We start from the raw sequence: 8,133 nt of genomic DNA on the forward strand, positions 1-8,133 counted from the left end.
CACGTCCCTGCCCTGATGCTCAGCCGTTGATGAAGCCCCTTTGTCATTTTCCACAGTGCGTGTGGCCCCACCACACAGAAGCCGTGACTGGCAGAGGTGGTGATGGGAGGTACATTTTCCACATTCTTGGCAACATTATCTGTAGTGAAACTTTAGACTTTAGTTGAGAAGGTTGGAGTGAAATTTCGCTGAGTGCATGGAGGATCCTTTTTTCCCTGATTTCTACCAGAACTGGCTGGGCAGTGGCTGCAGGGTTACTGGGAAATTTCGAACTTGGGGTGGAGCCACAGGACTCCAGTGCAGGGGGCTGCTGGTGTCCCTGGTCCAGGCCTTGCTGACACTGGGGGGCGTTGGAAGGGCCTGGGCAGATGGGAAGAAGCTCCCACTGGAGCCAACATGAGACCTTGCAAGGAAAGGCTGGGAAGGGGGAGTGGCGACCATGGGGTGACCTCAAAGACAGATGCTGGCAGTGAATGAATATTGCTGAGGAGGATAAGGCTGTCTGAAAAAGCTGCCTACTCCATGATTCCAGGCCTATACAATTCTGGGAGAGAAAACTCTAGAGACAGTGAACAGGACAGTTGTTGCCAGGGCTTCTGGCAAAGGGGAGATGGATGCGCAGGGGAAACACAGGGAGTGTTTAGGGCATGCAGCTACTTCGTATGGGTGGTGAATGGCATTCGCAGTTTGTCACAACCTAGAGAGGGCACAACACAGTGAACCTCCATGCAAACTCCTGACTTCAGTTCGTAAGAATGTATCCATATTGGTTTGGTCATTGTTACTGTTGGGGGCGCATGGCAGCATATTCAAGCTTATGTACATGGCATTTGATGTCGGGGCATAGAAAAATACTGAGGCACTGTGTGCTACTTATTTGTGCATGAGATTGAAACTCCTTGACCCTGCAAACAGGACAGGGAGCGGAGTGTGTGGTGGGATAGGGAAGGCTGAAAACAGCCTCCTGAGCATGCGGTCCCAGTGCATTTTCGAGGCGACGGGTGTCTCACGACCTGACCTCAAAAAAGCCATCTAGTGGATGTTTGTGGTTTAACAAGCCCTTTCAATAAATACTTGGGGGGCGGATGCTGGTTGAGGGGACTCTCTTAAAAGAGCTTCCCTCTGGCCCCGCTCAGCTGGAATTGTCTGAGAACTCATTCTTGGCATTCACTGCAAGCTATAAGCTCTGGAGTTAGGAACGGACCACACCACTGGAAAATGGGGTTAAGAAAAGTGTGGACAAAGGATCTGAGACCTTTCTGTGCTGTCTGTTCCATTTTCATGTTAATTTCAAACTGTTCTACACAATGACTATTTTAGTCAAGGTTGGCAACACTGTTTCAGGAAGAGGCTCATCTGAGCGGATGTTTAACACTCAGCTAAATGTGTCAACATAAGATTGAGATGTTGCTTTCTAGTAAAAGGGCATCAATCTTTAAACTGTAAATACATCTTTACTTCTCCAGTTGCGGGAATAGCAATGACTTCATTTTAAGTGTGTGTAGATGAACTGCAAGAAGACTAAGGCATAACAGTGTGAGAATTCTGACTTCAATACAGGACACTGACCCCCCAAGAATCTTGATGATTGAATGAACTTCACTGACTTTCCACAGCACCTTCAATGGATGGTTTTCTGGGATGAACTCAATTGTCTGCCCAGTTGTGGGTTTTTCTGACCCACTGCGTGGGGCCAGCAATAGACGGTGCTGACTCCTTGGTAACCACTGTCAGATCCTGGAGGCAACAGCCTCCCAAATGTATGACGATAAAGACAGCTGTTGACATCTTGTTGACAGGATTTATGAGAAATTCATACAAATTGATTCACACTTCAACCTTTTGATTCTCTTGGGATCTTGAGAGATGTGGCTGAGCCCAGAGAAGAGCTCATCTCAGATGATGTTTAACACTCACCTGAATACGTAACATTAGATTGAGATGTTGCTTTCTATGAAAAGTGTCGCAACTTTACATAGTATGTTTCTTTTCTAGTTGTAAGACTAGTGATTGACTTAACAATTTAGATTTTTCACAGATGAACTCAAAGAAGACCACAGCATAACAGTGTTAAGAGTTTTGTTTTAAATATGGGACACCGAACCCACCAGGAACCGGGATGATTGAATGAGCTTAACTGATTTTCCACAGTACCTTCAACTGATGGTTTTTCCCGCTGCACAGAATGGTGTGGCCAGCTGTGGATTTTTCTGACCCACGGCCTGGGGCCAGCCATAAAGTGTGCCGACTCCTCAGGAACATTCTCCTACCCTGGAGTCAACGTTCTCCCAAGTTATTACAAGAAAGACATCTTGCTGGGAGAATATCATAGAGAAACTTACAGCAATTGATTCACAGTTCAAATTTTTGACCTCCTTTTTCACCATCTGCATAGGAATCCACCTGAATCTGAGTGGGGCTCTGGGAAGCCCCTGCAGTGTGTGTTGCACTTAGTACTCAGCAGACTGTGTAGGCAAATACCTGCCTTCAAAGGAGATGATACAGAGAGGCAGCAGGTACCAGTGAGCAAGAGCAGAGTGCGTGGAGCCTCACTGGCTGGGTTCCAATCCTGCTGAGGAGCCGTCTACTGGGAATGTTGTATAGACCTGTCTGTGCCTCAGTTCCCTGTTCTGAGATGTTCAAATATTAATATGGTGTCTGTTGTCTTATAAAGCTAAACATGATTGAATTCAGGTGAAGCCTTGAGGAGACTGGTGCTTCCTAAGTGCCCTAATGTGTTCAGTCATGAACTGCCTAGAAGAACAAGCCAGACTCTCGGTAGTGGTTGGATACAGACAGGGAGCCTGCAGGGCTTTAGGAAAGTGAAATGCAGAAGCTCACTTTATTCTTCACATGTGGTGATCTTTTTCCTCTCACAAAACACATCTGAACCGCTCACCCGTGGCTCACACCTATAACATCTTGGAAGATGTGGTTGATCCCAGAGAGAACCTCAAATCCTAACACAACCTCCTTCCTCCAGGTTTTCATCCCTCACCCAAAATATGACAGTTTCCTCCAAATCAAGCCTGTGTGCAGGCTGTGTGACCTCCTCCCCCAGCATCTTAACACTGTCGGCTGCCTTGTGTTGAGCCTAACTGGCCAGTTGACTACTCCAAGTGCCCAGTGGTCAGCTTGCCTCCCAAGGTGCCACAGGACTCAGGACATTCCAACCAATGACCACATGATGGCTGTGCCAGGATTGAACTTCCCTTCCACTGAGTGAGTGGGACAGTGACCCCCACTGTCTGACTGTCTATAATTTCCATAGTAATGTCATCAGGGTGAACTCAGGCCTGCCTAAGAAGGGGTAGTGGCTGCACCTGCACAGAGTGAGCACCTTCCTGCTCACATCCTTCCTCACCAGGACTCAGTTTCTACAAATCCTCATGCCTCCCTAGGACATGCAGGTTGGGGGACAGTCTCTCTCCAAATTCTGGAGGAAAAAGCCATTATTTGCGTGTTTCAAGCTCATAGTTTTACAGTTCTGTCTACTTTGAGAATTCTTCCTCATCCATTCCCTCCATCTGTAGGGGAAGCATTCTAGTAAACTGGACTTTGGTTCTATGTTTGCAGGTCAGGAGTTGTGGTCATAGGCTGAAGTACCACGTTTGGCCAGGATTGGGACTCATAGTATACTTGTGTCTCAGGTGATCGTGGGAAGAGTGCTAAAACAGATGGCCCCAGTTGGAATCACAATTAGTGTCGAGAAGCAGATGTTCTCTAATTGCAAGGAGAGGGGAGGAAGTGCTGTTATCTGAGGACAGGAATGTGGGCAGCCCCAAAACAATGCATATCCAGACAGGTCCTCTAAGAGGGAGCTGCCTGTCCACAGCATTTCCATTTCCCATCTTGGAGGACTCTATGGATAAGTCCCTCAAATTGCCAACTGCTAACGCGAACTCTTCCACTCACAGGGTGACAGATGGAAGAAAAGGCAACATGCTAATCAGCGCGAGGCCTTGGTGACAGGTCACCCTGGGATGATCAAATACACAACACAGCCTGGCTCTGGGTTCCGACCGTTCCGATCCAGACATGTGTGCTGTTACAGGTACAAGCGTGTGGTTTCTAGCACCTGTTTTGTTTCAAAACAGGATCACTCCTTCCACACTATTATTTCTATTTATAAAAACAAGTTATAGGAGAAAAGGGATCTGCCCCGTCCTATATAGTTGACGGTGTGGACACACAAAGTGAACATTTGAGAATAAAAAGATCCTTCTATTTTTTATTGTGAGCTGGGTAATGTGCTGATGTAAGAAAACCTGGAGGAGGCACATCTCACATGTGCCCGTGAAAATTCAATCATCATGCTGATGAACTACAGAAGGATCTGCCATTGTATTCTTCATTAGGAAAGCCATGCTTATGTATCTCTGCTGTTACTGACATTTGTACGTGTGCTACTTTAACAATTTCTTAAGAGTGAACAAAAAACACATGGTGGAAATTCAACTTAACAAATTCAGTGTCCCTCACTAAGAAACACTGTGAAACTATAGAAATGGTTCTCTTATCACCCATGTATATTACCTTTTGTCTGCATGCTACGAAGTCTATGTACTTGGTTATGTCTCAGTCTCTGTGACTTCATTGAGCAATTTCACATGGATGCAGAGGGTGGGAAGATAGATAATGGAGACTCCGAAGGGTGAGGGGGCGGGAGGGAAGGGATGATGGGAAATTGCTTAATAAATTCAATGTTCATTACTCTGGTGATGGATACCCTAAACGCCCCGACTTGACCACTGCACAATCTATGATTGTAACAAAATTGCACATGTATCCTGTAAATTTGCACAAATATAAAAGAATAAATAACATTTTATTTATAATAAATAAATAAAATACTATTTATTCATAAATTTTTTCATTTGTAATAAGTAAAATATTTATAACAACATATTTTATTTATATTTATTATTTATAAATTATCATTTATTTATTTGTGTAAAGAACTAAATGGCACTCACACAAGGTCCATCTTGGGAGGATGATGGACCCTGGCTCCTGGAAGGTTTCCTCTGAGTCCTGCATTCCCCTCTTGGGCCCAAAGGGAGTGGGTCCCAGTCTGGAGGAGGAAGAGCTGGTGGACAACCCTGGAGTTCTGTGACCAGCAGAATCCTCGACAGGGTACTGGGAGGCCTTAAGAGTTGAGGTTTCCTCTCTGTGCGCCCAGAGGGAAGCAGGGTTGCTAGGGTCAGAGCCTGGCCTGGACTTCTACCTAGGGTTTGCCTTGCTTTCAGTGGCCCTGGGCCCCCGAGTTAGAATTACAGGTTTCTGCTTGGGTGACTCTCCAGGGATGTGACTCAAAGGAGGGACAACAGTGCCTCCAAAGACACAGTTGTTCCTGGTCTCTGGGTCACCATGGAGTCCTCCAGCTAGAGGAGCCTCATCTGTTCAGGCCGAAGCTTCCCCAATAGGGTATGTCGTGCTCAGGCCTCTCTCCTTCCGGCTGTGCTGCTGAGTGACACAAAGTTGGAACTCAGATCTGGGGTCGCCTGTCTGCTCCCAGAGCCCATGAGTGCCGCTGAAACGGCCAACCTCAAGGAGCTGGGCTTGTGCTGCCCGGTGTGGAGCAGAGCTGCTCAATGTGGGGCCAGACACTGTTCCCAGTGCTGGGGGCATAGGAGGCAGCTGCAGAGCCAGAGGCAGTGGGTGAACCAGGGGGATGAAGGAGGGACAACAAAGAACATCTGGGTGCTAGTGGGGGTGACCAAGATGGAATCTGTAGATGATGAACCTCCAAAGCTGAGTGTGTTTTGGGATGCCCTGGCAGGTGGGCCCTGGAGCAGAGGTTGGGGCTGGAGCTGCAGCTGGGCTACCAGATCTCCAAACTGGAAACAGCGGTCAGAGGTGGGGGCTGCATGCTGCTGTCCATCAAGGACTCCCGCTACGGGCTGAGCGGTGGCTGAAAGGTTACTGGGAAGTTTTATAGTTGGGGTGCAGCTGCAAGACCTCAGTGCAGGAGGCTTGTGGTGTCCCTGGTGGAGGCCTTGCTGCCCCAGGGGTACGTCTGAAGGGCCTGGGCAGATGGGAAGAATCTCACACTGGGGCCAACATGAAGCCTTGCAAGGAAAGGCTGGGAAGGGGGAGTGGTGTCCCTGGGGGTGACCTCAAAGTCAGGTGCTGGCAGTCAAGGTGTGTTGCTCAGTGAGATAAGTCAGTCTGAAAAAGCTGCCTTCTCCATGACTCTGAGTGCATAATATTCTGAGAAAGAAAACTATAGAGACAGTAAATTGGACAGTTTAGTCTTAAAAAGGGGACACTGATCCAACTAGAATAATGATGATTGAATGAACTCCAGTGACTTCCACAGTACCTTCCATTGATTGCTTATCTGGATGAACTTGGTTGTGTGGCTGGTTGTGGATTTTTCTGACCCACTGCGTTGGTCCAGCAATAGAATATAGACTGTGCTGACATTTCAGGTACTACTTTCTGATCCTGCACAGAACATGCTCCAAAATGTATTACAAGAAAGACAACTATTGATATCTTGCTGCCAGAATTTCATAGAGAAATTCTTAGTAATTTAGTCAGAGTTCAAACTTTGAAACCCCTGTTCAAGCAACTCCATAGGAAGCCACCTGAATCTCAGCTGGACTCTAGGAAGAGCTTGCAGTTTGGGTTGCACTGAAAACCCAACAGATTGATTGTGTGGGCAAATATCTGCTTTTATGTGAGGCAATAGAGAGAGGCAGCCTATCCCAGTGAGCAAGAGCACAGCGCCTGGAGCCTCACTGGCTGGGTTCAAATCCCACTGAGGAGCTCTAGGTACCTGGCTACGTTGTATAGACCTCTGTATGCCTCAGTGCCTGGTTCTGAGAGGTTCAAAAGTCAATATGGTCTCTGTTATGCTTGAAGGCTAAAAATGATTGAATTCAGGTGAAGTCTTAAGTAGACTAGTTCCCTCTAAGTGTGCTAAAGTATTCACTCATTAAATGTTCCAAAGAACAAGCCGGACTCTTGGTAGTGGTTGAATGCAGACAAGGAGCTTGCATCGCTTTAGGGAAGTGAAAGATAGAGACTCACTTCATTCTTTACATGGGGTGATCCCTTCCCTCTCATGGAACATATCTGGGCCGGGTGCACGCGGTTCCTACCTATAACATTTTGGAAGATGTGGTTGATCCCAGACGACCTCAAATCCTAACACAGCCTCCTTCCTTCAGGTTTCCATACCTGACACAAAATATGACAGTTTCCTCCAAACCAAGCCTCTGTAAAGGACAAGTTCAATGGTGTGCCCTCCTCCCCCAGCATCTTCGCACTGTCGGGGGCCTCGTGGTGAGCCATCCTGGCCAGTTGACTACTCCAAGTGCCCAGGGGTCCAGCTTGGCTCCCAAGCTGCCTCAGGATTCAGGATATTCAAACCAACTGCCGCACGATGACTGTGCCGGAATGAACTTCCCTTCCACTGACTGGGCCTGGACTAGCAGGAATGGGAATTAACTGCAGATGTGGCATTTGGGCAGGTGCTTCAGTGGGAGAATCAGTGAAGACAGTGACCCCCACTGTCTCACTGACCATAATTCTGATAGCAATGAGATCAGGGTGAACTCAGGCCTGCCTAAGAAGGGGCGCTGGCTGCACTTGCACAGAGTGGGCACCTTCCTGCTCATATCCTCCCTCGCCAAGACTCAGTTTCCACAAACTCCTCATCCCTCCCTAGGCCCTGCAGGGGTTGGAGAGAGTCCCTCTCAGAGAAACCTGTCTGCCCACAGCATTTCAGATTTCACATCCTCGAGAATTCTATGTAGAAGTCTCTCAAATTCCCAACTGCTAATGCGACCTCTTCCACTCACAGGATGACAGCTGAAATGGAAGGGAAGATGCTATTCGGCGCCTGGCTGTGGGGGGACAGGTCATCATGAAATCTTCAAGTGAACAACAGCCTCACTCTGGGTTCCCATCGCTCCCATCCAGACGTGTATTTTTCATGTACAAGGGTATGATTTCTGAGCACCTGTCTTGCTTCAGAAACACAGTTGCTCTCTCCACATTATTATATTGTGTTTGTAAAAACGAGTTACAGGAGAAAAGGGACCTGCCCCATCATATAGAGTTGATAGTGTGGACACACACACAGTAGACATTTGACAAGAAAAAGTTCCTTCCATTCTTGAT

At 47.4% G+C, this 8,133-nt stretch overlaps 1 non-coding gene across 1 annotated transcript; it reads right to left on the reverse strand.

Moving 5' to 3' along the window:
• Positions 1–4,235: 4,235 nt before the first annotated feature.
• LOC112436834 (small nucleolar RNA U13) lies at positions 4,236–4,336 on the reverse strand. Its single transcript, XR_003025519.1, has one exon. It is a non-coding gene; the product is annotated as a small nucleolar RNA U13 (small nucleolar RNA).
• Between the last annotated feature and the right edge of the window lie 3,797 nt (positions 4,337–8,133).

The sequence above is a fragment of the Pan paniscus genome, chromosome 10, assembly GCF_029289425.2.
Source record: "Pan paniscus chromosome 10, NHGRI_mPanPan1-v2.0_pri, whole genome shotgun sequence".
Classification (NCBI taxonomy): domain Eukaryota; kingdom Metazoa; phylum Chordata; class Mammalia; order Primates; family Hominidae; genus Pan; species Pan paniscus.